The sequence below is a fragment of the Sus scrofa genome, chromosome 9, assembly GCF_054392235.1.
Source record: "Sus scrofa isolate SSC_HxYL_T2T_F1_AM1 chromosome 9, Sscrofa_HxYL_maternal_Yorkshire_Landrace_v2.0, whole genome shotgun sequence".
NCBI classification, from domain to species: domain Eukaryota; kingdom Metazoa; phylum Chordata; class Mammalia; order Artiodactyla; family Suidae; genus Sus; species Sus scrofa.
The window spans coordinates 2,466,775-2,494,274 of NC_139391.1; the positions used below are offsets into that span (position 1 = coordinate 2,466,775).

A 27,500-nucleotide genomic window follows, 5' to 3' on the forward strand; every position below is an offset into this window, starting at 1 on the left:
TCGAAGGAGGAGTCCAGAGTCGGCGACAGAGAAATCAATGGTTTACCGGATGGGGGAGCTTACGTGTCTGAGGCAGGGTCTGGAAGGGACGCCCCCACCGTGTGCAGCAGACTGCAGGACAGGACGTGGTGGCAGGCTTGGCTCCTGGGGGCGGGAAGGCTACCAGCGATGGGGGAACTCAGGTCAGGTTGGCACATCAGTTACCAGGGGGACCAGCAGAGGGGCACGCCCCTCACTGCCCCTTTGATGGACAAGCACACAGGAAGGTCAGTCAGGTGAGCAGGGCACAGGTGAAGCAGGAACTGGTCCAGGAGGGGTGTACAGAGACAGCCATCCTGAACAGCCTGACCCCACGGGCCCCCAGAAGGCGCCCAGGCGACCCTGCCCTTGTTAAGGACGCAGGAAGCGGCTGACCTAAAATTAGCATTGCAAGAACACCTGCTGTCGCACCTCCTATTTGCAAAGTGCAGCCTCATCGGTGTGACCAGCCGCACCGCCTCTTCACATGGCCTTGCCCCCTCCGCCTTAGCCAGATGGGGCAGGGGCCGCAGCCCTGCACACTGACGGGAGCTGCAAACACTAAGAGCAGGGGTCTTGGCTCCTGTGTCACTAATCCCTGGCCTCCCCAACCTGCTGCACCCGGGGCCCTGCTCTCCGCACACTAGGGAAGCTCAGGAACTATGAGCAGGTTTGCTATGGGGTTTCCAGTCTCTTTAATTCTCTAGAGAAATTATTTATTTGGAAAAAACCCACTTAAGAAAATGCTCTACCACCCACTGCAGCTTTGGAAGTGCCTGTGAAATTGACACTGCTTTCTGTCTCATAGGATTCTGGCCTGTGCAGAGCAAAGGAAAACACTCAGAAGTGCTCGGATTCTTGAGAAATAACAGAAAATCTGATGCGTAGGGTTTTAGACGATGTGGACTTTTTGCCTGAAAAGAACACCACAAAACAAATCTCAAGAACACGTGGGGAGACACACAGGCCCAGCAACCTTCCTTGGTGTGTGAGTGGGAAGTGAGTCCCACCTCCGGGCAGTGGAGGGACAGGAGTAGGCACTTGGAACCCGGTGTCCAGTCCGATTATTTTCTTTGACACCCTGGCTGTCTGCAACTTCTACTCTTTAGAAGCCATTTCTCACCTCTGAAATGGAACAGAGGGGTTCCTCCCCGCCTGGATCTTATACGAATTCGGTGCACCTGTCACAGTGCTTTCAAGACATGTTGCCTGAAGTTCTTTTCCCACTTAGCACTGCTGCACTGGCCTAAGAATTCACACCTCCCACTGGGAGCCCTTTCCAAATTCGGTCAGTTATTTCCCGGGTTATCTGCTCTTGCTTCGATCCCATTAGTGTTTAAACCTATCATCTACTCCGTGGAACAAGATCAAAAGGTTGCTAACAGCCATCTTTGTGAACAGTATTTCAAAAAAGCTCACGAAACAAGGTAACATTTGTGGGAGTGCTTCTTCCCAGTCTCAGCTCCCATGAGGAGCGACTTCCCCCAAAGCTCCTGGTCACTTCTCCCACCTCTTCCTGCTCCATTCTGAGCAGAAGTGGGTTATTCAACTGGGCAGCTCAGGGGAGCCCCACTTCACGCTTCTATGTGGTGTCTGTCCACACGTGCAGGGCATCGTGCGGTACTGGAAGTCGGCTATGGCTCCGGGCCCCTAATTAGACACACGCTCTCTTCTGGGTCTTCCTCAGGCACAGCTGGACACCTGCAGGCAGGGAGCAGACCTGGGCACATGCTCTCTGCTAGCTGTGTCTATTCAGGTCAGGGCAGAGGGCTGCCAGGCTGCCACGAGCAGGAAGGGAGTCACACAGGTGACGTTTTTTCCATCGCCCAACAGCTCAGCAAGAGACAAAAGCAGGAGGAAGGAGAGGACTTGGGGTCTTGGTGTAGACTTGTTCTTAACCACGCATGAGACACTCTAGCCTAGAGCTTCCCAATAACTCCTGGAAGAAGGAGCAGCGGCCCTGGTGAGCCCTGGTGACTGTCAGAGGCAATGGACAGAGGCATTTTGCGTTTCTTCAGGCTGCTGAGTTATAGGCATTTCGGTCAGTAGGATTCCATGATTCTAAAACAGGATTTTCTCTTTCAAATTAGAAACTTTAAAAAAGCTACACCCGAAGGATGCTGTGTTTGCACGTGACACCGTCATGTAAGACAGTCAAAGACCCTTTCCCAGGATCTGAGGAAGCCACGTCCCTACCTCTGGGCACCTGATGCAGCCTGTCTTCCACGAGGGAGGTCTGTGTCACGCGCCCTCCACGTGCCACTCCAGATCCGCTCTCCTCCCGCCCCGCCCTGTTCTGGCCACGCGGGCCGACCTGCAGGGGCCACATCCATTGCCTGCGCCTTGTCGGAGTCGCCCACTGGGAGGCCCTTGTGGGAAATCACGAGTGGGAGGAGAGGGCAATTACGAAACCCTTCCTCCGATCGCGTCCTGCTGGGCCACCCCGTCCCAGGTGCTCCTCTACGAAGATCCACAGCCCCTGTCCGGCCTCTCCCGGGCCTGGGGGCGGCCCTGGCGCCCCAGTGCGATGAGCCCTGGAGGAGCGTGCTGTCCCAGGCTGGTCTCCCTGAATTGTAACGATGCCTTTGCGAAAAGTCCCTGTACCCAGCCCTTTTCTCAAAGAACCGAAGGCGACCCTGCTGCACGTTTCCACTGGGACCCAGACTGACTCTCTGCAGGATGACTTGTTCTATATTGCGGGTCTTCCCTCTACTCCCTCCTGCACAGCCCACTTGTGCAACCTTGGGGAAAACGAACTCGTATCTGGGCCTGAGTTTCCTAGCACACGACATGACTTGCGATGAGATGGAAGGAGTCTTTAGGAGCTCATGTTTTTTTAAAAAATTAAAAATACAGTTTTTACAGGTTACTTTCCATTTACAGCTAGTACAAAATCCTGCCTATATTCCCTGTGTTGTGCGAGCATCCTTGGGTCTGTCTTACACTCAGTACCTTGTACCTCTCACTCCACCACCTCTGCATCGTCCCCCCACCACACCCACCAGCTTGTTTTCTCCATCAGATCTCATCTTCCGGAACTGAGAAATTTCACATCCAAAGTATCTTCTACAACCTAGCAGGATGTCTAACACACAGGAGGCACTGGATGTTTGATGAATGATACAGTTCTAAGCTATGTGTGATTTCCCTCTTTACAGCCATTAAAAATGTGCTTTAGGGAAAGAAAATGCCAAAGAAGCCATGTGTTTAAGAATCTATAGGATGAGGGTTGAGACAATCTTTTCATCATGATTGAAAATAATATTTTCTGCTTCTCTGGACATTTAAGACTCTGTAGAGGCAGGGCTGTGTACTAGAAGGAGCATGTGGAGTTCCCATCGCGGCTCAGCGGAAATGAATCTGACTGGCCACCCATGAAGACACAGGTTCGATCCCTGGCCTCGCTCAGTGGGTTAACAATCCAGTGTTCCCATGAGCTGTGGTGTAGGTTGCAGATGCAGCTTAGATCCGGCGTTGCTGTGGCTGTGGTGTAGCCCGGCAACTACAGCTCTGATTCAACTCTTAGCCTGGGAACCTCCGTGTGCCATGGGTGTGGCCCTAAAAAGACAGAGAAAGAAAAAAAAAAAAAAAGGCGGCACATGGGCTCTGGAGACAGGCCTCATTATTAAATTAACTTCACATCACATTGAGCTGCCTTTATGAAGATATCATGCATTTGGGAGGAGAGTGATACATCCAGAGTGCGCCAGACAAACTGAATTTTCAGGAGACGGCCTCACAGCCAGATGATGGCTCCACATAGTCTTGCTTTCACGGCCAATATTAACCCTAGAAATACCTCTCCTGAGAACCGGCTCCAGTCACAAGGCCGCCTAAAGTCAGCACAGAAAGTGGACTGCTGGTTCACACTCTGCCCCATTTTTTCTTTCCCTTCTGTCTGGCTTGAACCTGGAACCATGACTAAAGACAGACTCTCTTCCAGCGTACAGCCTCTTCCTTACGAGCTTGGCCTTCTACGCGTGAAATCCTCAAGCACTCCCAGTGCTAAGAACATGACCAAGTGTGGACTATCAGCAACCGATTTAAGGCATGGGCTCCTGCGTCTCTGCATTCAATTGTCAATTTTCTAAAAACGATGTTTTTAAGTCAATTTCCTTTCAGCAACTATGTCACGGTGCTAAGAAGATGGTTTCCTCTCAGCGGCTCCTCCTCATCGGTGGTCATGCCCGGGAACTGGCATTTACTCATCAGAACGATGAACAGCGCTGGCATGTAACCAAGAAAGGGCGCCACTGTTCCGAAGAGCGCTGACAGTAAAGGGAAAAACCCTAGATTTCAACACAAGCTACTCTTAACTGTAACTGGGAGACACAAGGACACCAACCGTTCCCAGCAGTGTTCTCTTTAAGACCCCCCCCCACGAGTCACAGAAATTCTCCCTAATGGCCATGGACAAAGCCGCAGCTATGAGCAGGAACGGACGGCTCTTCCTAAGACACGTCTGCAATCCTCTCTTCCCTTCAAGCCAGGTAGGTTTCCTTTTCCTGCAGAAAAATATACACAGTATAGACCTGATCATTTTAACCATTTTGGGGTGTACAGTTCTGCGCCATAAGAACCACCGCACTGTCGTGTGGCCATCGTCACCATCCGTCGGTAGAGCTCTGTCATGGTCCCACATTGAAACGCGACACCTATAAGCAAGCACCAACCCTTCCCTCTCCCCTCGCCCCCAGCTTCTGGCAGCCGCTCTTCTGCTTCCTATCCCATGATAAACCAAGGAGTTTGCTTCATTTTCAGGAAAGCTGGTCACAAGCCAGGCCCTTCGCCTCCCAAAAGTGCATAGAGAAGCGGAGGGGACTCCAGCCAGAAAGCACAGGCAGGCGGTGACTCCAGCCAGAAAGCACAGGCAGGCGGTGACTCCAGCCAGAAAGCACAGGCGGGCTGCTACACAAACAAGGCGGGGGGAGGGGAGTCCGGGGCCCATCCCAAATGATGCTCTGGAGACCGAGGTAGGAACACAGGGCCACACACAGGGGCCCTTCTGACCATCTCGCCCGCCCCTGGATGGAAATGCACCCTCCCAAGGGTGCACGGAACTTCTTCCACCCTTCTGGGCGCTCATCAGCGTCCTGCACCTGCAGGACTCCAGGCGGCACGGCCACGAGGCGCTCTCCCCACACACTGGGCTTGAGGTGGGAAAAGCGTTTTCCTAAAGACCCAAATGCGGGCCCTGGACACAGGCGTGATGAAGACTCCAATTCACAACACAGAGAGGGCGAGGTTCTCAAGCTTATGGGGGGCTCGACGACTCACGGCAGATCAGGCAGGATATTCAGTAAAATTGGGAAACATAGCATCTTTATTTTAGGTGTTGCACCATCCTGACCTTAGTCACTGTCTCGCAAAGTGTGGGTCCAAGACCAGGGACACTGAAATCACTCGGGGAGCTTATCAAAAATTAAGATTCCTGGGGCCCACCCCAGGTCTCTCGAATGAGAATCTCAGAAGGTTGGGCTCAGGAATACACACTTTAACAAGGAGCCTGTGGACAGAGTGGAGATTAGCAGGAAGCCAGGGTGCGGAAAACCGGGGCAGCATCAGAGCAGCGAAATGACAGTAACCGCGGGCACAGATCAGGGCAGGAGGCCCGGCTCACAGACAGCAAAGCCCCAGGAAGTGGCTCATGGGATGTGGGATGTTGTCTCCATCATGGTGCCCACGGGAGACGCACAGGAAACACCCGAAGTGGATGCCAGGCCCTTACCATCCCCTGACAGGTCAGCAATGAAGATGCCGCAAAGCCTGCACAGAAAAACGCTGAAGAGACCCACCTAGGCCCATGAGTTGGGGATACTCAGGGAGATGCTTGGATGAATGATAAAGGAAGTAAGACTCAAGACGTTTTGAAACTACTAGAGAGGATAACACATTATCATGAAAATACGAGAGAATTACGAAGCAAGGAGAAGACGGATGAAGAGTTACATTTACCAAATACACACAACTCCATAGCTTCACTAAATACAAGTACTAGGCAGGGGCAAAGCACCTTTCAACCCTTCTGCCAGAGTACTTGGAATGCAGTACCACCTCCAGGGAGCTCGGAGTTCCGTCCAGGGTTTTCCAGGGCCTGAAAGTCATATACTGATTCCCTCTGCTGCGACTCTGGGAGTCTGCATCAAAGACTCACGGCCCCGCAGAATTAAGTCAATGGCGCATCTCTGCCATGCGCCATGCTCTCATGATGCATCTTTCTACTGTAAGCACACCGACTGCTCTGTGTCACTTGAAAGGCGTGGCACATCAGAGCTGAAACAATTCCACTTCCATACAGAACTTATTAACAAATGCACAAGGAAACAGGATGAAAACATAAGGTGTCTGACTGTCTTTATAACTTGCATACTTATCTTGGCAATTTCTGGATGTTTTCTGCTTTATGATTAGTTAACTAGAAGGGAGCCCCTTTCTCATTATCCCAAAATGAGAAAGAAAAAGCTGCAATTAGATGTCATCCCTATTAGTCAAGTTAGGTATGAAATAAGGATGCCGAAGATCTTAGGTAATGAAGGTTATGAGTGAGGCACCGACCTCTTTCGAAGACAGGGAATGAGTCGACTTCTGCTCAGACCTTTGAACAGGCAAGGACAGAGACCACAACACAGTGAACTGAGAAGCCAGTGTGGATGATGACAGCCAGTTACTGCTTCACGTCGTCATGAGAAGAAATTAGGGGGCCCGGCCAAAAATCCCTTCTGACACGAGCTGGGCATGGAGTTCTGAAGCTTGCACTTGTGAACTTGACAAAAAGAACCATTAAATTAATATAAGCATTGAAAGGAGAGAGACCCCCACCCAACCTTTAGCGTCAAAATTCTCCTAAAAGAGGTCTGGGGATAGCCTGTGCCATAGACTGAGTGTCTGTGGCCCTGCCGCACCAAGTTCACAGGTTAAATTCTATGAACACCTCATGTGATGATGTTAGGCGGTGGAGCCCTCACGAATGGGACTGGTTCCCTTATAAAACAGGCCCAAGGAGTTCCCGATGTGGCTCAGCAAGGGGAGAACCCAACACAGTGTCTGCGAAGATGCAGGTTCAAACCCTGGCCTCACTCTGTAGGTTAAGGATCTGGTGTTGTCTCAAGCTTAGGTGTAGGTCACAGATGCGGCTGGGAACCAGCACTGCTGTGGCTGTGGCGCAGGTTGGCAGCTGCAGCTCCAATGTGACCCCTAGCCCAGGATCTTCCATAAGCAGCAGGTGCGTCCTTAAAAAAAAATGAAAAATAAACAAATCAATAAAAGAGGCCCAGGAGAGTTCCTTCATCCCTTCACTCACATGAGAACACAGAGAGAAGGCACATCCATGAGAAAGTGGGCCATCGCCAGACACCACATCTGCCTGCACCTTGATCTTGAACTTCCCAGCCTCCAGAATCCTGGGTAATGAATTTCTGTTGCTTATAAACCACCTAGTCTATGGTAGTTTGTTTATAGCCGCCCAAACAGACTAAGACAGCTTGGTCCCGGGGCGGGGGATTGGGGCATAGAAATAAAACCCAATGGCCTGAGTAAACTCACCCTGTGTTATCTTTTTGTTTCTTAACATTCAAACTCCATTGTCAGATGGGGGGATGCTGGTGGGGGTTGTGTAGAGAGGAAAACGTAGGAAAAACTGGAGGAGGGATCGAAGAATTCACTCATACTAAAGTATCTGTGGTGAACGTTTGCCTAAAGAGAAAGCTGGGTAAAGAGCAGAGACAAAAAGCTGTGGAGAAGCCAGGGAACTCAGGGGATTAACCCAGGAGGACCCCAAAAAATAAAACCGAGAAAATGGAGAGGAAGAAATCCTCGAAAAAATAACATTTCCCAGAGGGTGCGTCATACAGCTTTTGATAAGATGTCCCAAGAAGTGCTGAGCAAGATGAATGAACAAAGGCATACGGAGAGACCCACGGCAGCGAAATTTCAAAACTCGAAGGCCAGAGAGAGAACACCACAGGCGCAGGCTGTCGCTGGACTTCTTTTAAGCAGTTCTGTAATGCAAGACGACCATGGGACAGTACTTTTAAAATTCCAAGAAAAAATTACTTTCATTATAGCATCTATGCTCAGCCAATTCATCTATAAAAATGAGGGCAAAATAAAAGCATTTTTAGAAATGCAAGAACTGGATATTTATATCCTATGTCCATCTTCTGAAAATTTTACTGGATGTCCCCCAGCTAAAGGGATGCTAAAAAAAGGAACTGAAGAAAGAGAAAGCAGAGAAACTGATAAAAGCGTACTGAACATTCAGGTGCCAGGGACACGGGGTCCTGGACGCCAGCTCTGCGTCGGTTAGGGAATATTTCCTGGGAGGAAGCTGTCAGGAAGAGAGGGAGTTCCCAATACACCGAGCGTGCGATGGAGACACTGAGAATATTTCGTGACCCAGAAACACGATCCTCTGGTCTACAAAGTATGTTAAGTAGTTTACGATAAAAAAAAAAATTATAAAATAGTGTGAGGAACACAAAAGAAACTGACAGCCAAATGTCAAGCCAATGAAAATATGAGCAGATGTGAATAATTGATGACGGCACATACCTGAGGACACCGGATGCACGAACGGAGTCCTTCGCGTGGCACAAAATGAACCACATAAAACTGTGCTTCCTTTGCCAAGAGTCCTGTAAGTCACCACGGCTTAGGGGTTACTAATTTTTACAAAGTCACGGCATTGTGATAGCAACTACGACAGCTCTACCGTTGAGGGCCTAACAGGGAACAGGGAGCTGCCACAAGCATCCCTCACGTGGGAATTCGCTGACCCTTGTGACACCCTGTGATGAGCACAACGTAACAGATGAGGAAACCCAGGGACAGAAAGCTGCTGGATGCTGCTGCTCATCACCACACTCCACCATTAGGCGCTAAGAGCATCCTTAGCTCATGTGGTTGGCACCAGTTAACTGAAAAAGTCACTCAAAGGAAAAAAAACAGAAAAAAACCTACCCCCTTACATATTTTCTTCGAGTGTACAATTTCTGTTTTAACCCAAAAATATTAATTCACCAAACCTTTGGTGTAGGCTGAAGTCCTTCTGACCATGAGTCTTTTGTCTACAGTTCTGCGCTGTCTCTCTGACCGTGGAAACACCCACAACAGCACTTGTGTTCAATGTGAGTTTGTTTGAAGCAGAAGCAGCTAAAGGTGTTTGCGACGCAACCTGAGAGACTCCCTCCAGGTTTTTCCATCGTCTCGGATCTTTCACAGTGGTTTCTCTACACCCAATTTAGCGCCGTCCTATTTTTCAGTTTTATTGACGTAGAGTGGTTTACAGTGTTGTGGTCATTTCTGCTGCACAACACAGTGGCTCAGTTGTGCACATACACACACGCATTCTTTTCCGAGTCTTTTCCCGTGTCGGTTACCACAGAATCATGAGCAGAGCTCCGTGTGCTGTACGGCAGGTCTCCAGTGGCCAGTCATTCTACACACCACGCTGTCAGCACCACTGGAAAAGGTAACTTGCCTTTGCTGAGTCTTGGGAAGTTTTTAATTCAGTTTTCATAGAAACGACAAGTCTCTGGAGTTCCCGTCATGGCTCAGTGGTAAGGAACCCAACTGGTATCCGTGAGGATGTGGGTTCGATCCCTGGCTTCGCTCAGTGGGTTAAGGATTCAGCGTTGTCGTGAGCAGTGGTGTCAGTTGCAGATGCTGCTTGGATGTGGCGTGGCTGTGGCTCTGGTGTAGCTCCTATTTGACCCGGGTCTGGGAACCTCCATATGCCGTGGGTGCAGCCCTAAAAAAGCAAAAAAAAAAAAAAAAAGCCTCTTTTAGTATTCATATTTCATCAGTATACATAATATTGAATTAAATTACATAATCGCAATAAGTACAACTAGAATAAACAAGTTTTTGAACAAAAATATCTGCTTCGTAGTAAGCACTGAGCTTAATTTATGGGAGCAGGAATAAACAGGCATAGTAGCGAACCGCCTGCGATCTGTGAGCACTCAGCCTGTCCTAAAATGTTTCCTAGAAGAAATTAAAAGCTCTAATAATTACGACTAGTCGGCTAATTGGAAGTTGGTTACGAACGCTTCACTGAACCATAAAACACAGTTTGTTGATTTGTAATGTTTAGAATCAACTTATAAAACATGGATGACTTTAAAATTCTAATATAGAATGTAAAAATTTTGTCATCCCAGTATAAAAACAGCATAAGAGGCAACTAATAGCCTCATTTTTAAAAGCAGAAGATCCAGGTTGTCTAAGGTTGATACAATAGGAAATAGAAGTTTAAAAAATATTTTTGGAGTCTAAAACATAACTGATAAAAACAAAAGAACTTAACAATGAATAAAGACTGGGGATGAGAAAATTCCTCATCTTGTTTACAAATAGCCTAACGTTGGTAAATAAAAAACTGAAGTACAAATGTATTACAGTATGGAGATAATTACCAGCAATATAAACTAAAAAAAGATTAAATGAAAATAGATACCTCTGAGAGTGGACCTATAGTAAACCTTTTTTTTTTTAAGTATAGTGTGATTTTTTAAACACTATATATATATACACATACATAAAATATAACCTGGATAATAGTAATTAAAATTATAAATAAAAAGGGATGTTAAATGAAACATAAGGAAAGAAAATATGCTTTAAATTAGGAAGCTGAAACATTCCCAACGTGGGCTAAAGAGGATCAGTAAGGGCCCAGAAGGGGCCCTATCTCAACTGAAACAGTTGCCAAAAAATACCCAAAGCACCTGGGAGGGTTTCTGCGCGGACAAACTCCCCACGCTGCCTAGGAGCTGCCCTGCGGGGAGGAACAGGTGCCACCCACGCCCCAGTCCCTGGGTCTGCGCCTGCGCACAGAGCCCCCGGGAGGGGCGCGGGGAGCAACCGCTGAGGCGCCGCCTGTCATGGGCACGTGAAGACCTGGGTGCCTAGCCGGCCACCTGTCTACCTGCCTGCCTCGGGGAACTCGCACTCCGATACCTACCTGGCCGAAGGGCATTTTGTAGGCACGCTCTCCATCGCGGTTCCATTTTTTGCCCTGAACCTGAACCTGGCAAGCTGCTGCCCATACCCTAAGAGAGCGTCTCTGTACGTGGACTTGGCGTGAGAAGAAAAACAGAAAGATGCAGCGACGCTGTGAAACGGGTGTGGGGTCTCCGTCCAGCCAAGAGATTGCTTGGTTTCACTTTTTTATATTACGAAAAAAAGTTGTTTTTCCATTTTATAAATGTATATTCTTATAACAATATTAGGAGAGAAGCTTTCTTACGGCAATTAAGAGTCTGTAGACGCTACAAATTTTAACCTGAGGAAGTATTTGAGAGCCTTCAGACAGATGATCGCTTGTGATGGGAATGGCAGTCAGATTGCTGGATCACACAACCAATATCCACAGTAGGAAAGGACAATTAGTTACTTAGAGCAATTTTGTATTTATATTCATTAGGTAAGCAAAGTTCTGTTTACCTAGGTCCCTTTGCCGTAATTACAAGGGTCAGTACAGAAAATATTGATAGAGCCTAGGTCCCTCTGGTGGGAAATTCAAGCACACCTCAGGAAATGCTCTCGGAGCGCAGAATGAAATGAAATGCACAATTGGCTTGTAAGCACAACCGCGAGAAAATGCAAGGAAAGAAAGAGTGTGCTGGAGGCATCTTACTTACGGTTACTGCCCAGCCTGTCCAAACGCCTGTCAAAGACACAACCTCCAAAGCACTGTCAGTTTCAATAAGTGTTTACAGAGATGTGTGGCTCAAATCCTGATGGCTTTGAGCATGGCAGATAGCCTTGAACTTCCAGCTCCAAGAACTTACAAACTGCAAATAAATTTTGTATCTGGCTCTTAGCAAATGAATCCAAAAATCTACTCTGGTGGCCCCAGCTGGGCTGCCATCAGATTTTAATCACAACTGGTGTGCAAGAAAATGGAAAAGTGAGAAATAAGAATATGACAGCATCATTGCGTTCGAAAGGGCTTCTGGACTGAGTGCCGAAGCATCAGAGACGGTTCTGCCGAAATCAGGAGGCTGCAACACAAGAGCAGCACCTTTCCATGTCAGGATGTCTACTGATGCAAAACAGAGCTGGCAGAAGAGCATGAGTCATAAATAGTTTCCCAGACGTGGCAGGGGAAACCTGTTCCATTGGATCTGACCTCATCTGTTTAGGAATTCCTCTTCACTCTGAGGCCCAGGGGCCAGACACGTTTGTCAGGCATGTTCCCGCCCTGCGCTAGTTTAGAAGAGCTGCGTTTTATGCAAATATGAAAACATGCCTGAATATTTAACATCTGTGCTCCTGTGTAAAAGCAGGAATGTACTCGGTTACACATCTGCAAGCGCAGAAAACCAGCCCCTGCTCAGGACAGGGCTAGAGCCAGCTCAGAGCAGCTCAAAAGAGCCAACTGCTACATTTTCAGGAATTTTGAGAGCTGGGTATTAAACACAGCCATTATTGAAACCTTAAATTATACAAACCTACAATTATACAAATTATATTGAAAACAAAGGTAATAAGCATTCAAAAGTCCCCATGTCCTATTCGTCTGACCACATTTTACTAGTATCTGTGTTCTCAGGGTGACCTATGTCTATCGAATCTGTAGGATGGAAGTAACTCCACAGTGATGGGTGCTCTGCGTCCCTTGTCCCTTCCCAGCCCCGCATCGGTGGACAGAAAAGGGGCCGTGGTGGGGACATTTAGATTAAGGAAATTTCAAACACCGCACAGCGTGGCTTGATTTATTATTCTGTTGAACTTGTCTTAAGAAAGTGATGGAGAAAATGTCAGTAACACAGATTAAAAGTGTGTCGTGTCTGTAGTGATTACATTGTGAAGAGCACAAAAGACTGAAAATTAATTCTTCCAGTATTCTGAGCACTCTTATCTAATTCAGCAAAGAAGCTGCTCACAGTTGCTGACAATGGGTGACGTCACGGCATGTGTCGCTGTTGCTTCACTTGCATCTGACTCGTTCACGTAAATGAAGCCATCAACCTCGGTGCGTGGTGGACCTCTGCTCATCTGTCAATTGCAACCAAAGGTTGCCATGGATACGGAAGGTGGACAAACATCAAGGCAGACATTCTCTAAGAATCAATTGTAATGTAATCAATAAACTGTACAGTGTAATTTTTTTCTGAATTGTATTGTGCACATCCTCTATGTCAGTAAAATTTGTAATAAACTTGTGCGTATATCTTAATTAATGCACACATTTTTAACTCTGGAGAACTGGTGGTCCCACAGGTAGCAGTGCACTGCTGTCCTCAATTCAGGCAGCATGCAGCCTAGCTTCCTAAGGAATCTGTGCAGAATGAAGGTTCTTTAAATATGCCCCACTGCTCTTTGCAGAAGGGCTTGACCTGATGCAGAATTACCATTGTGTGCTCAACAGATCTGCCTCACACGTCCTGCTTTTACAGCATAAGTGGCTGTCACCAGATGGTAAGAGTTGGGCTTGACCCTGGGCAATTAGACACAGAGGAAGATCAGAAATTTCTGGGTCACAATCATATAAAAAGACTGCTTATAAAAAAAAAAAACCAAAGAATTCCTATACTCCTCTAACTGGGTAACTTTCTTCACAGCAAATGAGCTTATCTTTAAAGCAGTAGTTCTGAAATTTACGTGTGGCTGATAAGTGCCAGGGAGCCTTGTTAGCTGCATAGATTCCTAGGCTGTGCCTCCAGAGGGCCTGGTTCTAGGTGAGACCCAGGAAGCTCCACTTTAAATAAACACCCCCAAGGATCTCGGAAGGCAGGTGGCTCATGGTCAGACTGAGAAATGCAGTATCATTGAGACACTTCAAACATGAACAAAGTAACTCTCCTAAGCTTCCACTCCTTAAGCAGACTCTGACCGGCTCCAACAAGCTGGAAACAAGGAAACAACTTATTGGCTCCCTGGTTTTTCTCTTCAACTGATATGACCCTCATCTCACCAACCCTCTCACTTCATCCATTTCTTTGTTCCCAGTGAAAAAAAAGGAGTAGGTTATCCTAAGCAGCCTCATGAGAAATCTTGCTGCAGGTGAAGTTGACAGCCAATAATAAAAGCACAGGAAGATGGCTCTGCCTCTCTGGGCCCCTCTCTTCTCTAGGTGCTCACAGGCCATCTGCTACACTGGCACAGGACTTGGCCAGGGATGGACACCAAGAGCATACGCCTTGAATTTCTAGATGCCACATATCCTCCACTGTGAGGACTGGGCCACCTGCCCAGCTGCACCTGCTGGCACTGCTCCTGCTCTGTTGGATGGCTCCCGGCACCTGCTATCACCACCTCTCTCCAGGCAGGGAGTTGTCTTTCCTCTCGGCCTGAGCATAAGTTAAAATAATACATTCTGATTAGGATGTTTCCGCTGAAGCGATTCTTGCCATCAGCATTCCTGAAAACACTTTCGGCCTTGAAGTTGAAAGTTCCTGGATCCATACTCGCCTGGCCCTGTTGGTGTGCTCCTAACGCTCTAAATTGCTCTCGTTGGCACTAGTTTACAAGGAGGCGTGGTTTCCTTCCTCTCTCCACCTCTAGGAGCTAGAATGTGAGCATCTGAATGATTCTGAATGTTTTTCATTCCTCTTGAACTCTCTGGAAACTGCCTGCATGAAATTATACTTAAAACTTTTCCTGTTCAAGTCAGATATTAATATGAAGTGAAATGACATGATAAAGAATCACCCTCTATTAACCAGATACCAGTGCTGCTGCTCTGGTTCCACTGGGAATGAGGTACAGCTTCAGTTGCACCTCCTAAGTTCGAGTGTAGCCGGGCGGTGTGGCAGAGTCTCAGAGCTCAGTAACACAGTAACGCCTCTGTGGAGATTCAGGAACGTACCTCGGTTTGGGACAGGCCTTCCTCTGCCATTTAAGTCATGTGCAGCCTTCCCAGCTTTTAACAAGTCTCCAGCATCGCTCTGCCATTTAAGTAATGTGCAGCCTTTCCAGCTTTTAACGAGTTTCCAGCATCACTGGCACAGCGCCTTTCTTAGCGAATCTTTACATGCCACTGAGACAGAAATGCTCAATTCAAAATATTCTGGGCAGGAATTTCAACAAGCTGATGACAAAGTTCTGCAACAGAAACATGTGCTTTCACATTGAAAGCGCAAATCCAGGGTGCACCCTGGAGGAAGGAGTGGCGTCTTCTAACTCAGCGCACTCTAATCCCTAAGGCGCTATCCACTAAGCCGCACTGTCCATGTGGCCGACATGATGCATATTATAATACAACACAGTCACTTGGCTGTAATAAAAAATGTCCCATTTTTGTTTGGGAAAACCCACAGAGTCATAAGATTCAGGAGCCAATGGATGCAGTCTTCCAAAGAGCGTTTTTTAATTTCCTTTTTTTTTCTTTTCTGTTACTGTTAAGTTGGCTTTAAAAGGACACTGGAAGGCTGGACACGGCACTTTCTGATGAGTGTAAGGAGGGCGCAGAGCACACAGATCCCACTGATGTCTTCAGGTTTGGGAAACACAGTTGCAGTTCGGTGTCATAACATGATGACAATGACCATAGTTCAGCCAGAAACATCCATCTAGACAGCTTGTTCGTCCACTCTTTTGTCTGTGCAAACATTTTCAAGTACTTTTTATGCCATCAGGGGAATAGGAGGGTGACTAAAACAAGCCTGCCATCAAAGCGTTCACAGCCAAGCAATGGAGGCAGGTGCCTGGACAGGTAGTGTTTCAAGTGTAGGCGCAGTAATAGCGAGAAGACGCCAAGAATCCAGGGCAAAGAGACCCCCAGGTGATCAGAAAGAATCCACTGGAATGGGGGCGGCGGGGGAGGGGGAGATGAGTCATTCAAGGCTGGAGGACAGTTTCGGCTGGGAGGCAAGCTCTGCAGGTCACCCCCACTTTTAGCGCAAAGCAGGGGATGGCACGTTACGTGACTTCATTAGTCTCTCGTATGTCACTGAGGAGCCTGGATTGGATCTTCTGGCTGATGGGCACGCTGAGAGTTTTACAAAAGAAAGCAGCAGGGGCGGACCTGCTCTTTAGAAAGACCGCTCTGGCTTCGGTGCAGGATCAATTTGGGTGGTTACAAACAGAGGCAGGAAGTGCATTAGAAGCTCCAATAATACTGGAGACAGCTTTTTTTTTTTTAATTGAAGTATAGTTGATATACAATATTATATTCGCTTCAGGTATACAATATCATGGTTCAATATTTTTATAGACTATATTCCACTTACAGTTATCACAAAATAATGGGCTATAGTTCCCCGTGCTGTGCCATTACGTATCCTTGTTGCTTATCTATTTTATACCTAATAGTTTGCATCTCTCAGTCCCCGACCCCTATACTGCCCCTCCCCTCTCCTCACTAGTAGCCACTAGTTTGATCTCTGTATCTGTGAGCCTGTTTCTGTTTTGTTATAAACATCCATTTTTTTAAAATTCCACATATGAGTGATAACATGGAGCATTTGTCTTTATCCGACTAATTTCACTAAGCATGATACCCACTAGGTCCATCTATGCGGCTGCAAATGGCAACATTTCATTCTTTTCTGCGGTTGAGTAGTATTGCACTGTATACTATATCTTCTTTATCCATTCATCTGTTAATGGATTTTTACAGACTGCTTCCATATCTCGGCTTTTGTAAATTAAGTAATGCTGCAATGAATACTGGGGGGTGTGTGTGTGTGTGTGTATATCTTTTTGATTAGTGTTTTTGTTTTCTTTGGCTATATACCTAGGAGTGGAACTGGTGGATCAGATAGTATTTCTGCTTTTAGCTTTTTTTTGGCTGCACCTGCAGCATGTGGCAGTTCCTGGGCCAGGGACTAAACCCACGCCACAGTCGTAACCAGAGCCACAGCCGTGACAACACCGGATCCTTAACCCACTGCGCCACCAGGGCACTATTTTTCCTTTTTGAGGCACCTCCATCCTGTTTTCCAGGATCAGGACCAGTGGCTGCATCTGTTGACATTCTCAGCACAGTGTACAAAGATCTCCTTTTCCCAAGGAGAGGTGTGAAAGCCTGAGATGACGGGTAATCACAGGAACGGAGCTGGCAGGCAGATCTGAGAGGCCGTTATGAGAGAAAATGGGCTGGAACTGGTGACTGTTGGAGGAAGGGAGGCACGGATGTGGTGCCATTGACCGATGTTTCTGGAATGACACTCAAGTTCCTGACCTGAGTGACTGGGTGGGCAGTGTCACCCACCCAGGAAAAAGTACAGAAACCGGCCTGGGCCTGGGGGTGGGGGACGAGGTCTTCATTCACTTACTATTTGAAACTGGTCCAGGGGCTACAGACTGAGCCTACCTTCTCACGGAGGGAGGCAAACAACTAAACAACTAAAACAAATTCATCATGCAAACTCAAGTATATGTCCTCTGAAGAACAGTTAAACCGGGGGAAAAACAGGTGCAGACGGGGCCTCTCTGAGAAGGTGCTGACTGGAGCAGAGAGACCCATCACTGAAGAGAGTGCCGAGCTGTGCGGGGCGCCGGGAGGAGCATTTCTGGCGGGAGAACAAGAGCAAAGGCCGGAGGAGTGACTCCCGTTTTGGACATGTTGAATTTGAGGTGACGTCTGTCTATCCAGATGGAGACATTCAGAAACCAGTTGAACTTACTGGAACCATCGGTTTATTGCAGGCTCGTGAATCTTGAGAGTGGAGGAGACAACTTGGGAAAAATGCAGAAGTAAGAAAAGCCGCGGCCAAACGGCTTCATTAAGACACACCAACATTGAAAGGGCAAGTAGAAGAACAAAGCCCATGAAGGGGAAAAAGAATGAGAGTCAGTGTTGCAAATTTCAAGGGAGGAGGAAGCAGCAGCGGTGTTCCCAGAGCTGCCGTGTGACCGCAGGGAGGGGCAATTAGCAGGTCACTGATGACTGCAGTGACAGCAGCCTCGGAGGAATGGGAGGTGTGGGAACTGGAGGACAGCGGCTTGAACAGGATGCGGAGGAAACCCAGCCAGTAGAAGGCACCATCCGAGAAGCGTGGCCGTGAAGAGAGGCTGGTAGGGGACGGGACGGGCAGCAGCAGAACATCCACCCTGGCAACGTCCAGCAGCTGGCAAGATGGAAGAGGTCAGCTGGAGCAGGGCTGGCAGGCCAGGGCCGTGCCCTGAGTGCCAGCAGAGGCCAGGCACCTGCTGCCAGCTGGTTTTGCGCGGTCTTGTCTCCCAAGAACTAATTCCAGCCCGTGACCTACACTGGGCCAGGATGGAGCTGGCAGACCACCCAGCACTCCTCACTCCAGGGCACGGCAAGAGCCTTTAGGAAGCTCTCCCGGGCCTGTGTGAGGGCCCAGGCGCAGTGGTGACCTGACAAATGCTGTTTGTCAACTGACGGGCCTGCCCGAGGAGAAGGGGTCACGAAGCCTCTGCAGGGTCTGCTGAGAAGGTGACCTTACGTGTGGCTGCCGCATCCTTCGAGGGAAAACCCTCATTCTCCCATTCATATCATGGAGCACCAGGCCCAGAAGTTCAAAGTCAGGTCCTGTTCAAAGTCAGATGTTCTGCCAGAACATCTCACATCAGGTGGGAAGTGAGAGGGGAAGAAGGGAAAAGCCGAGGAGTGACAGACGAGAGCCCAACTGTGCGGGGAGAAACCAACCAACCAACCAGACAGCACGAAAATATGAACTTCGGAGAGAAATGATCACAGATTATATAGACATGACTGTGAAACTCTACAGAAACAAAGACTGGGTCAACAGATCCTGAAATATCAGAATGAGAGGCTCCACTGGAAGCAAAAAAGAGGTCAGGCTTTGACCAATGACAGGCGGCTCTGCATAGCCCAGCAGGTAATAAACTTATCATAGGACTTTCTCTCAAGGGGCAGAGAGGCCAGAATTAAAAAGTGACTCCACACATTTTCAGATAAATTGAGCAGTAACAAAACCACGGCTGTCTCCTAAATGCGATGAGCTGATCTGGAGACCTCTCGCATGGTGGAGATGGCGTTTAGGCAGGATGTGTCGTCACGTATTCATACAGTTCCCTTGGGACCGCCCTCGGCCCATGTTTCTGACCATAGACTCTCTTGGAACGGCACTTCTGCTTCTGGGAAAGAAGCCAGCCTCCAAGTTCCTGTAAACAATTGCTGTGATACCAAAGGCTGAGCACTCTCTTTTACTCTAATTGCCTTCACAGGAAGGGCACACTGGGTTCTCTCCTCCACTGCAGCTGCTTTCTTCTTATACTTTGATCCCTCTTGGATGCATATAATCGAGCCATCATTACCCAACCATGCACAGGACCATGTAAGGACAGGCAGAAGGACCAGAGTCATGCCAAAACACAAGAAAACAGTTGGGAATAACAGAAGCAATCACCATCATAATTGCAAAATAAGATTTGAAATTGCTTTTTCATTTGGGCCCATGTTTACAATGACCGCACTTAAGAAACAGCATCTCTAAAACCCGGTTCAGTCTCTGTCATCCTCAACCTGCTCCCTCTCTGCCATGTGCAGTCTGCGGTCTCAGTCAGAAGCCAAAGGCTTCCTCACGCCTCCCTCCAGCTGTACGCATGCCCTACGGGTCCTGGCATAATTAGAGCATGATTACCATCAGAATAAAATTCAGATTCTTACCAAGCTCTCCATGTGCTTTTCTGACTTTCTCTCTCATCACATAAACGCCCTCCACTCCAAGTCCCAAAGTCCGCTCCATCAACCTTAAACTCACTCAGGCTCCTCGAGGTCACCCACCCACTTCCAGTACTCGAGCCTTTGCCCAGACTTGCTTTGCTAAAATCTATCCCTCTGAATGCTTTGCTTAAATGCTCACTTCCGTAACACGGAGAAGCTTTATTTCTTCTCTGGGGAGGCTGTTTTTGACACCATTCCTACCAAGGCTGAGTTCCATGCCCTCCTGTGTGCTTCCACGACACACCACACTTTACCGTAATGCGCTGTTGTGTAACTGCCTGTCTACCGTCGCCCCGGGTGTCCAAGAGCGATTGGTTCTATGAGCCCCCTACAGATACAAAAACCTATGGATGTTCAAGTCCCTTATAAAAATGGTGTAGTGTTATGCATAGAACCTATGCAATCCTCTCAGATACTTTAAAACAGCTCTAAATTGCTCATAATACCTAACACAATGTAAATGCTATGTCTATCGTTACCGGCACACAGCAAATTCGAATTTTGCTTTTTGAAACTTCCTGGAATTAAAAAAAAAAATACTTGCCATCCTGAGTTGGTTGAATCCATGGATGCAGAACCTGCAGATATTAAGGGCCCACTGCGCTTGTCCACACCCTCCCCTGGAAGGTATCTCCTGAGGACAGGACTGCGGCTTCTCCTTCCCGAGAAGTTAAGCGCCAAGCAGAGCTTCAGCATGTGATCGTTTGGTAATGTAACAGCTAGCTACATTGCACGCTCAGTTATAAAGAGCAGCGAAAAGAGCCAACCACAAGTTTGAAGGATAAAATGAATCAAAAAGGGGATAAGATGAAGAAAGAAGAGAAACCAGCAATGGCGTTGGGCCCCCGGAAGGTGGGTGGGATACGAAGAGAGAGATCAATGAAGAAGTAAAAGAAAGCAAAAATAAAGGCGGAGCGGATTGCGGATTGCGGAGAAACTCAGAAAGGCGTTTCCCAAGAAGAGCAATGCGGGCGGGCGAGGACGAGGTCCCACCCAGGCCCTGTCCTGGATCCACGATCTCGTCTACACCTCCAACATTACCTGTCGACACGATGGCCTCATTTTGCAGATAAGAAAACTGAGACACCAAGAAGTTAGGTGTCTGACCCCACGTTACACGGCGGGTACGTGGTGAAGCAGTCTTGGCACTCAGCTCGCACGGACTGCTCAGGATGTGTGCTTTTCCTGGAGTGTGCATTTAGGAACAACGGAACTGTGAACAGGCAGATCTGACGGTTAAAAAGGCTCGAAGCACCTAACCTTATCAATGAAGCTGGGATTTACCTTGTTAGAGCTCAGCGCCTGCATTTTTCCCTTTAAATTCCTGTCGCTACAGCTCCTCTGAGAGCAAGGAGAATGTGTGGCATCCGCAACAGACAAAACCCTGTGTCGACTGAAATCCAGACTGTCCACCCCATCTCAGGCTCCCCAGGGAAGGGGTGGCCTGCAGGGCCACCTTCTGTGTGTGCCACGGCCGCCCCAGCCCACCCTTCACTGCAGTCCTGGCCCAGGCCACCCAGGCCAGCGCTGGCCTTTCCACTTTTTAGTAATAACCCTCAAATGTTAATTTCCGGAAATGTGTGGTTTGTAGCCCATCCGAGCCTCAGTTAAGGCACCTATCAGGACCAAAGGGAAACATTTCCTAAACTGACATTAAAAATGGGCCTGGAGGCGTTCCGGTCATAGCTCAGCAGTTAACGAACCTGACTAGCATCCATGAGGACGCGGGTTTGATTCCTGGCCTCGCGTAGTGGGTTAAGGATCCAGCATTGCCATGAGCTGTGGCGTAGGTCGAAGATGCAGCTTGGATCCTGCCACTGCTGTGGCTGTGGTGTAGGCCGGCAGCTGCAGCTCCAATTCCAGCCCTAGCCTGGGAACTTCCGTATGCCGTGGGTACAGCCCTAAAAAGACAAAAAAAAAAAAAAAAAAAAAAGAAAGGAATACCTATTATCATTTTATATTAGGGGGGAAAAAGGTGTTCTTCATCTTTCCCCAACTTCCACAGCAAGCAAATAGCTTTGTCAGGACAGCGCCCCCAGATGCAAGGGAAGGACGGCTCTTCCTCTACTGCGCTAAAGCACACACGGGGCTCTTCGCTTCATTCCGGAAGCTTCCTCTCGGGCAGAAGCAGGGTCCCTAAGGGCAGAGCCCCGCAGCCTTCTCTCATCTTTCCCGCCCTTTGAATTTACTAGGCTTCGGAGATTTTTATCCACAGATATTCTCCACATCTGATGACACTTATATAAATGGATTTCTTGGGCACCTAAACATCGAAGTCAATATTTTCTCATGGAAGCAGATTTTTACAAGAAATTAATTTTAACTGATTCAACTCATCATCTAACAGTGGTTACCAAGGATACCAACTAGCCAAAATCACTTGGCTCCAACTTGCTTGTTAATCAAGAGAAATGAACAGAAAACGGTGGAGAATTGTGGCCGTCTAAATGTTCTGGCAAGAACCAAGTCCCTCCCAACATCCCCAAGTCCTGATCTCAGCTAAAAACATTTCAGTCTCTAATAACTGCTAAGAACATGCAAAGCTTTTCCCAGGATTTGAAATTCAGCGATTAGTATTTAGAAAAATGACCGCTAATGGTTTCACTTTACTTCACTTCCTGATGAAGCACCAAACTGAGAATGGCTACTGATTTGATCTTCTTATCAATCTGAAAGCAAATGATTTTCACCATGGCAGTTAATGGAGCATTCAGGTAATCTAGCCGAATCTGTCCTAAATCAAATGTCCGTCACTATATACATATTCATACAGGGTAGCATCTGATAGATGAGCCTAGAACGCGCACCAATTAAAATGAAGACATGCAAAGCAAAACATGCTCCCTCTTGCTGAAAGGCCAAAAGTATACATAAAATTAAACACTGTCTATAACGCATTTCTGTACATTTAAAAAAGAACCAAAGAATTGATACCCTCTCTCCAAAAGGCACAGGAAATCAAGTTTCTGACCCATTTTTTACATCTTCAGAATATTAATTGTATGTTATTCACTGCAATTATTTTGGTCCACTTTGTGATGTGTTGTTGTTGTTTTTTTTTCCAATGCCTTTTGATAAAGGAAAAACGAAGACCTCTGATGTGTCTGTCAAAATCCATCAAGCTTGTCTTTTACAGTTGCTGACCTTGGGGTCAGGCTAAGGAAGCTTTCATCTACCTAAAATATGACAACAACTGGTAGCTGCCATCTATTTTCTCCTTCTTCCAAAGAAACAGAACTTCGGTTGTGTCAGAATGACAACGCACCAAGTCAGAAGACAACGTTTCCCAGCTCTCCTTGCAGCTGGGCCACACTGAGTAAATCCTCATCAATGAGGTGAGAGCACGAATGTGGAGTGGCACTTCCAGAGAGATTTGCTGAAAAAGAGCCCACTCAGGTTGGAGTCTTTTGTCTTTTGTCTTTCCCAGGAATGCAAATGTGAGTTCTGGAACTCCAGCAGCCGTGTTAGCCCGTGCAGTGACCTTGTGTCCGAAGCCATGTACTCAGGAAGGCAAAATAGAGAAGAAACCTCTGTGCGAAGACTCCCTGGAGCCCCCCAGACCTGGGCAGTCTGCCTCTGGATCTCTGTGCATAAGAGGAGTTTTAAATTTACCATCTATGTTTAAGCTACGTTGTTGTTTTTCTGTCATATCTAGAACATCCTGATGAAAAAGACCTACCTTATAATTTCCTTTAGAATTTTAATGATTTTATTTTGTGTAAAATTTAATCCACAGGAAAATGTTTGGGAATGGAGCAGGAATGCAGTGTTATTTCTCAATCAATAGTCAATGATTCCAAAAGCATTCACAAAACAAACCAGTCTCTCCTCCACTGATTTGAAAGGCCGCCTTTACCCAATCCCATGCAGCCATGCTACTTTGGTTCTTGTAGAGTCTTTGTTTCCTCTGGGAAGTGGGAAGCACAGTTACCTGCAGAAAGCCGAGAGCAGGGGGAGGTGCCTGGGGGAGAGGAAGGCAGGGGTTTAAGGCCAGGGAAGGACCAGCAAGAAGCACACTGGAATCTCCAGATTAGAACATACGGATTATCAGGGAGGATTCTGCAACCAGAAGGCCTGGTTCCACTCCCAACAGCAGACTTCCTAGCTGAGTGGAGTCAGACAATCCCTTAGTCTGTCCATGCTTTGGATCTGTCTTCTGTAAAATGCAGAGAGGACACGAGAACTGCCTCGAGGCTGCTGTGTTAGGTGAGTTATTATGTAAAAAGCTTAACATCGTATCTGGCATCATCTTCTATTACATATTACCATTATTATTATTCATTAGTAATACTAGTTATAATGCAACAGTTCTTGTCATCATCATCAGTCTCCACATATTAAGATAGTGACTTTGGGTTCCCCAAGGTATTGGCAGGAATAATGCCAAACTGTATCACATGCTTTTTGGTATCACTTGAGGTGATTATGGTTGTTTCTCCAAAAATGTCTTGTGAATGAGACACAATTGCACACCCCATAGAATGGCTGTGATAGAAAAGACAGATAATGACAAAGGTTGGCAAGGACGTAAAGAAACAGGAAGCTGATGGGCATGTAGAAGAGTGCGTCATTTTGGAAAACAGTCCAGCAGCTCTTCAAAAAGCTCAGCATTACAGTTACCCTATGACCCAGTGACTCCACTTGCAGGTATATAACTAAGAAAAATGAAAGCATGTACCTGTGCAAAAACTGCACCCAAATGTTTTTAGCAGCATTATTCATAATAGCCCTAAACTGAAAACCATCCAAATGCCCATAAACTGATGGATAAATACACTGTGGTATATCCACACAATGGAATACTAATAAGTAATAAAAAGGAGAGAATAATACATACTATAATATGACTGGACAGCAAAAACAGTATGCTAAATGAGAGGATCCAGTTACAAAAGTGACTGCATTTTTTTTAAAAAGGAGGCTGTATATTATAAATTCCATTTATATGCAATGTCCAGAGAAGGCCAATTTATAGAGACAGAAGGTAGATTAGTGACCTCTTGGAACCGGGATTAACCGTGCATGGATGACGGATCTTACTGGGGTGATGGAAACGCTAGTGATGATAGTGATGCCTGTGCAACTTCATCCATTCACTACATCATCATCACTTAAAGGGGCTGAGTTACAGGCATATAAAATATACCTCAATAAAGTTGTTTAAATGAGGGAATGAGTAGAGATACACTGAGGAAAATATGTGAAGCTTATGTTACTAATTTTGCGTAAACATAGTCAAAACTTTTATAAATTATAAACAATAGTAACAAATCCACTAGGGTGATAATAGCTTTACCATTCTTGTATTCTTGAAATCAACTCTGCTATGTTGTAGTATACCGTATTTTAAACACAAAACTGTATTTCCTTTACTATTACATAACATAGAATTCATGAGTGTATGTTCTTAACTGAGATTGGCCTGAATTTTTTTCCATTATCTTTGTCAGATTTTATATCAGTATGATACTAGTCTCCTAAAATGAACCGGAATGCTTTTTATCTTTTGTCTATGCTACGGAATAGTTCTATAAGCATATGAATTATTAAGCCTCTTCAGAGGACAATTTGATACTTTTGTACCAAAATATTTAATGTGCATAAACCTGGATCTAGAAAGTTTTCTTAAAAAAAATAGTAGCAGTGATTATTTCTGGGTAGCGGAATGCTGGTGACCTATACCTAATTCCTGGGCTCATTTAAAATGTTTTTCTTTTTGATTTTTACTTTTTGCAATGAGAATTTAAAACAACCTTGCAATGACTACCACAGTTCCAGCAAATTAAAGGAAGATGCATTACTTGATAGTCTGATAGACCCGACCTATACAATTATCTGGCCCTAAAATGTTGTGGGGAATAGTTCTTGGATTACCTTTCAGTGTCCTCTAAATATTTTTATACCTGCTCTGAGATGTTTGTATCTTCCTCTCAATCTGTATCACCACGTCATTGGCATATACAGCATTTTCTTATGTTTTTTAAAAATCTGTTCTACGTATTATTAAATCCCCCCTTTCCCCTTGCTTTATATTCATGTATTCTCATAAACTTTTCTTGGTCAAAAAAGCAAAGTATTTACTTATTTATAATTCAAAGAAACTCATCTCTTTTTTTTGTTTATTTTTATTTATTTATTTAGTCTCTTTGTCTTTTCTTGGGCCACTCCCACGGCATATGGAGGTTCCCAGGCTAGGGTCAAACTGGAGCTGTAGCTGCCGGCCTACACCACAGCCACAGCAATGCCAGATCCGAGCCACATCTGCAACCCACACCACAGCTCATTAACCCACTGAGCAAGGCCAGGGACCGAACCCGCAACCTCGTGGTTCCTAGTCGGTTTCGTTAACCACTGCGCCACGACGGGAACTCCTTTTTTTGTTTATTAATACCACCTTTTTTTTTGTCTTTTTAGGGCTGCACCCATGGCATATGGAAGTTCCCAGGCTAGGTGTCAAATCAGAGCTGTAGCTGCCAGTCTCTGCCACAGCAGTGCAGGATCTGAGCCGTGTCTGCAACCTACACCACAGCTCACATCCACTGAATGAGGCCAGGATCGAACCCACATCCTCATGGATACTAGTCAGGTTCGTTACCGCTGTGCCACCACAGGAACTCCTTGTTTGTTTGTTTTAAGCTATAGTTGCTGTATGATATTATATAAGTTGGTTTTTTCTATTTTTCACTTCCTAATTATGAATTTCTCCTTTTGGCTTTACTGATGCTTTGTTCCTATATTTTTGGTTTATTTTTATATTTCTAGTTCTTAAGTATAACACTGGTTTGTTTTCTGTTTATTTCCTATCACAAGATAAAAGTTACGAATTTTCCTTTAAATATAGCTTTGGCTGGGGCCATCTGGATATATGTGCTTTCATTTCCATTTTCAAGGTCGATAATTGCAGTTTCCATTTTTGCTTTTTTTTTTTTTTTTACTCAAGAACCTCAGAAAGAGTTCTCTTCTTGGGTGTTTAGGGTTGTGGTGGTGTTGTTACTTGCTATTCACTCATTGATAGTTTTATTGCATTACCATCCATAAATGTGGTCTATACAATTTTGATCTTCTGGAACTAACACTCCTTTTTTATGGTCTAGTCACATAGTGATCAATTTTTTTGAAGTGTTCCATGAACATTATTTTTCTCTTGGTAAGTAGAAAATTCCATAAGTATTTCGTATAAATCAAAGTTTTAACTACATTATTCTAGCCTCCAAGTTATTCATTTTTTATTTTATGTGTCAAATTATTAGCAAAGTATGGTAGACTCCCACTCTACTTCTAATTTTCCTAACATCTGATGTTTTAACAAACTTGGTTCTATATATTTAACTACTCCTTCATTCATTAAAAGTAAAAATTTATGCCTACTTAGTCTGTACCATTTATCAGCCTAAAACAAGTCTTATTTAATGACTTTTAGGTCACATCCAGTATGTTTATTATAGGAATGATAGTTTAATTAGCATGAGGCTTTGAAAAAAGAGCAGGTAAAGACAATGTAAAATCCACGGATATTTTGTGCTTGTTATTTTAATGTAGTTAATGAACTATTTCCTGAACATTTAAGAACCACGTCGTGTATGGCCACTTCTCATCCCGGTGCTCTAAGCTGCATCATTAAGGGCACTATGTAATATCCATTTCTCTGCATGTGCTTCCCTGGACCAAATCCGATGACTGTCTGTTGCCCTAAAGCATCACCTTTTACTGTCAAGGCACAAGCTCTCAAGCTTTTTGTGAATCTGCCCAATTGACTTCCCAGTTCCCACATTCTGAGGTACTGGAAGATGGATGTGATTGAGTCACTGAGGCGTGGGACAGTATAAAAATTAAAAGATCAGAAAACCAATGTAATGGAAAAGAGCTGCAGCTTTAA

At 46.1% G+C, this 27,500-nt stretch overlaps 1 protein-coding gene and 1 long non-coding RNA gene across 38 annotated transcripts in view; one reads left to right on the plus strand and one right to left on the minus strand.

Annotated features, from left to right (window-relative positions):
• SYT9 (synaptotagmin 9) overlaps nucleotides 1-27,500 on the minus strand; it is a 345,167-nt gene that overhangs the window by 149,543 nt on the left and 168,124 nt on the right. The window contains exon 1 of one of the 37 annotated variants that reach the window (XR_014814466.1): nucleotides 11,661-12,011. The exons of 35 other annotated variants lie outside the window; for them this stretch is intronic. The gene's annotated coding sequence lies outside the window, so the exon portion shown is untranslated. Of the gene's footprint in view, nucleotides 1-11,660; nucleotides 12,058-27,500 lie in introns of those variants that run through there. One more of the 37 variants, XM_084974939.1, reaches the window with a different exon arrangement.
• LOC146399653 (uncharacterized) lies at nucleotides 4,406-27,132 on the plus strand. The gene is made up of 3 exons (XR_014814512.1): nucleotides 4,406-4,508; nucleotides 22,705-22,959; nucleotides 23,052-27,132. It is a non-coding gene; the product is annotated as an uncharacterized LOC146399653 (long non-coding RNA).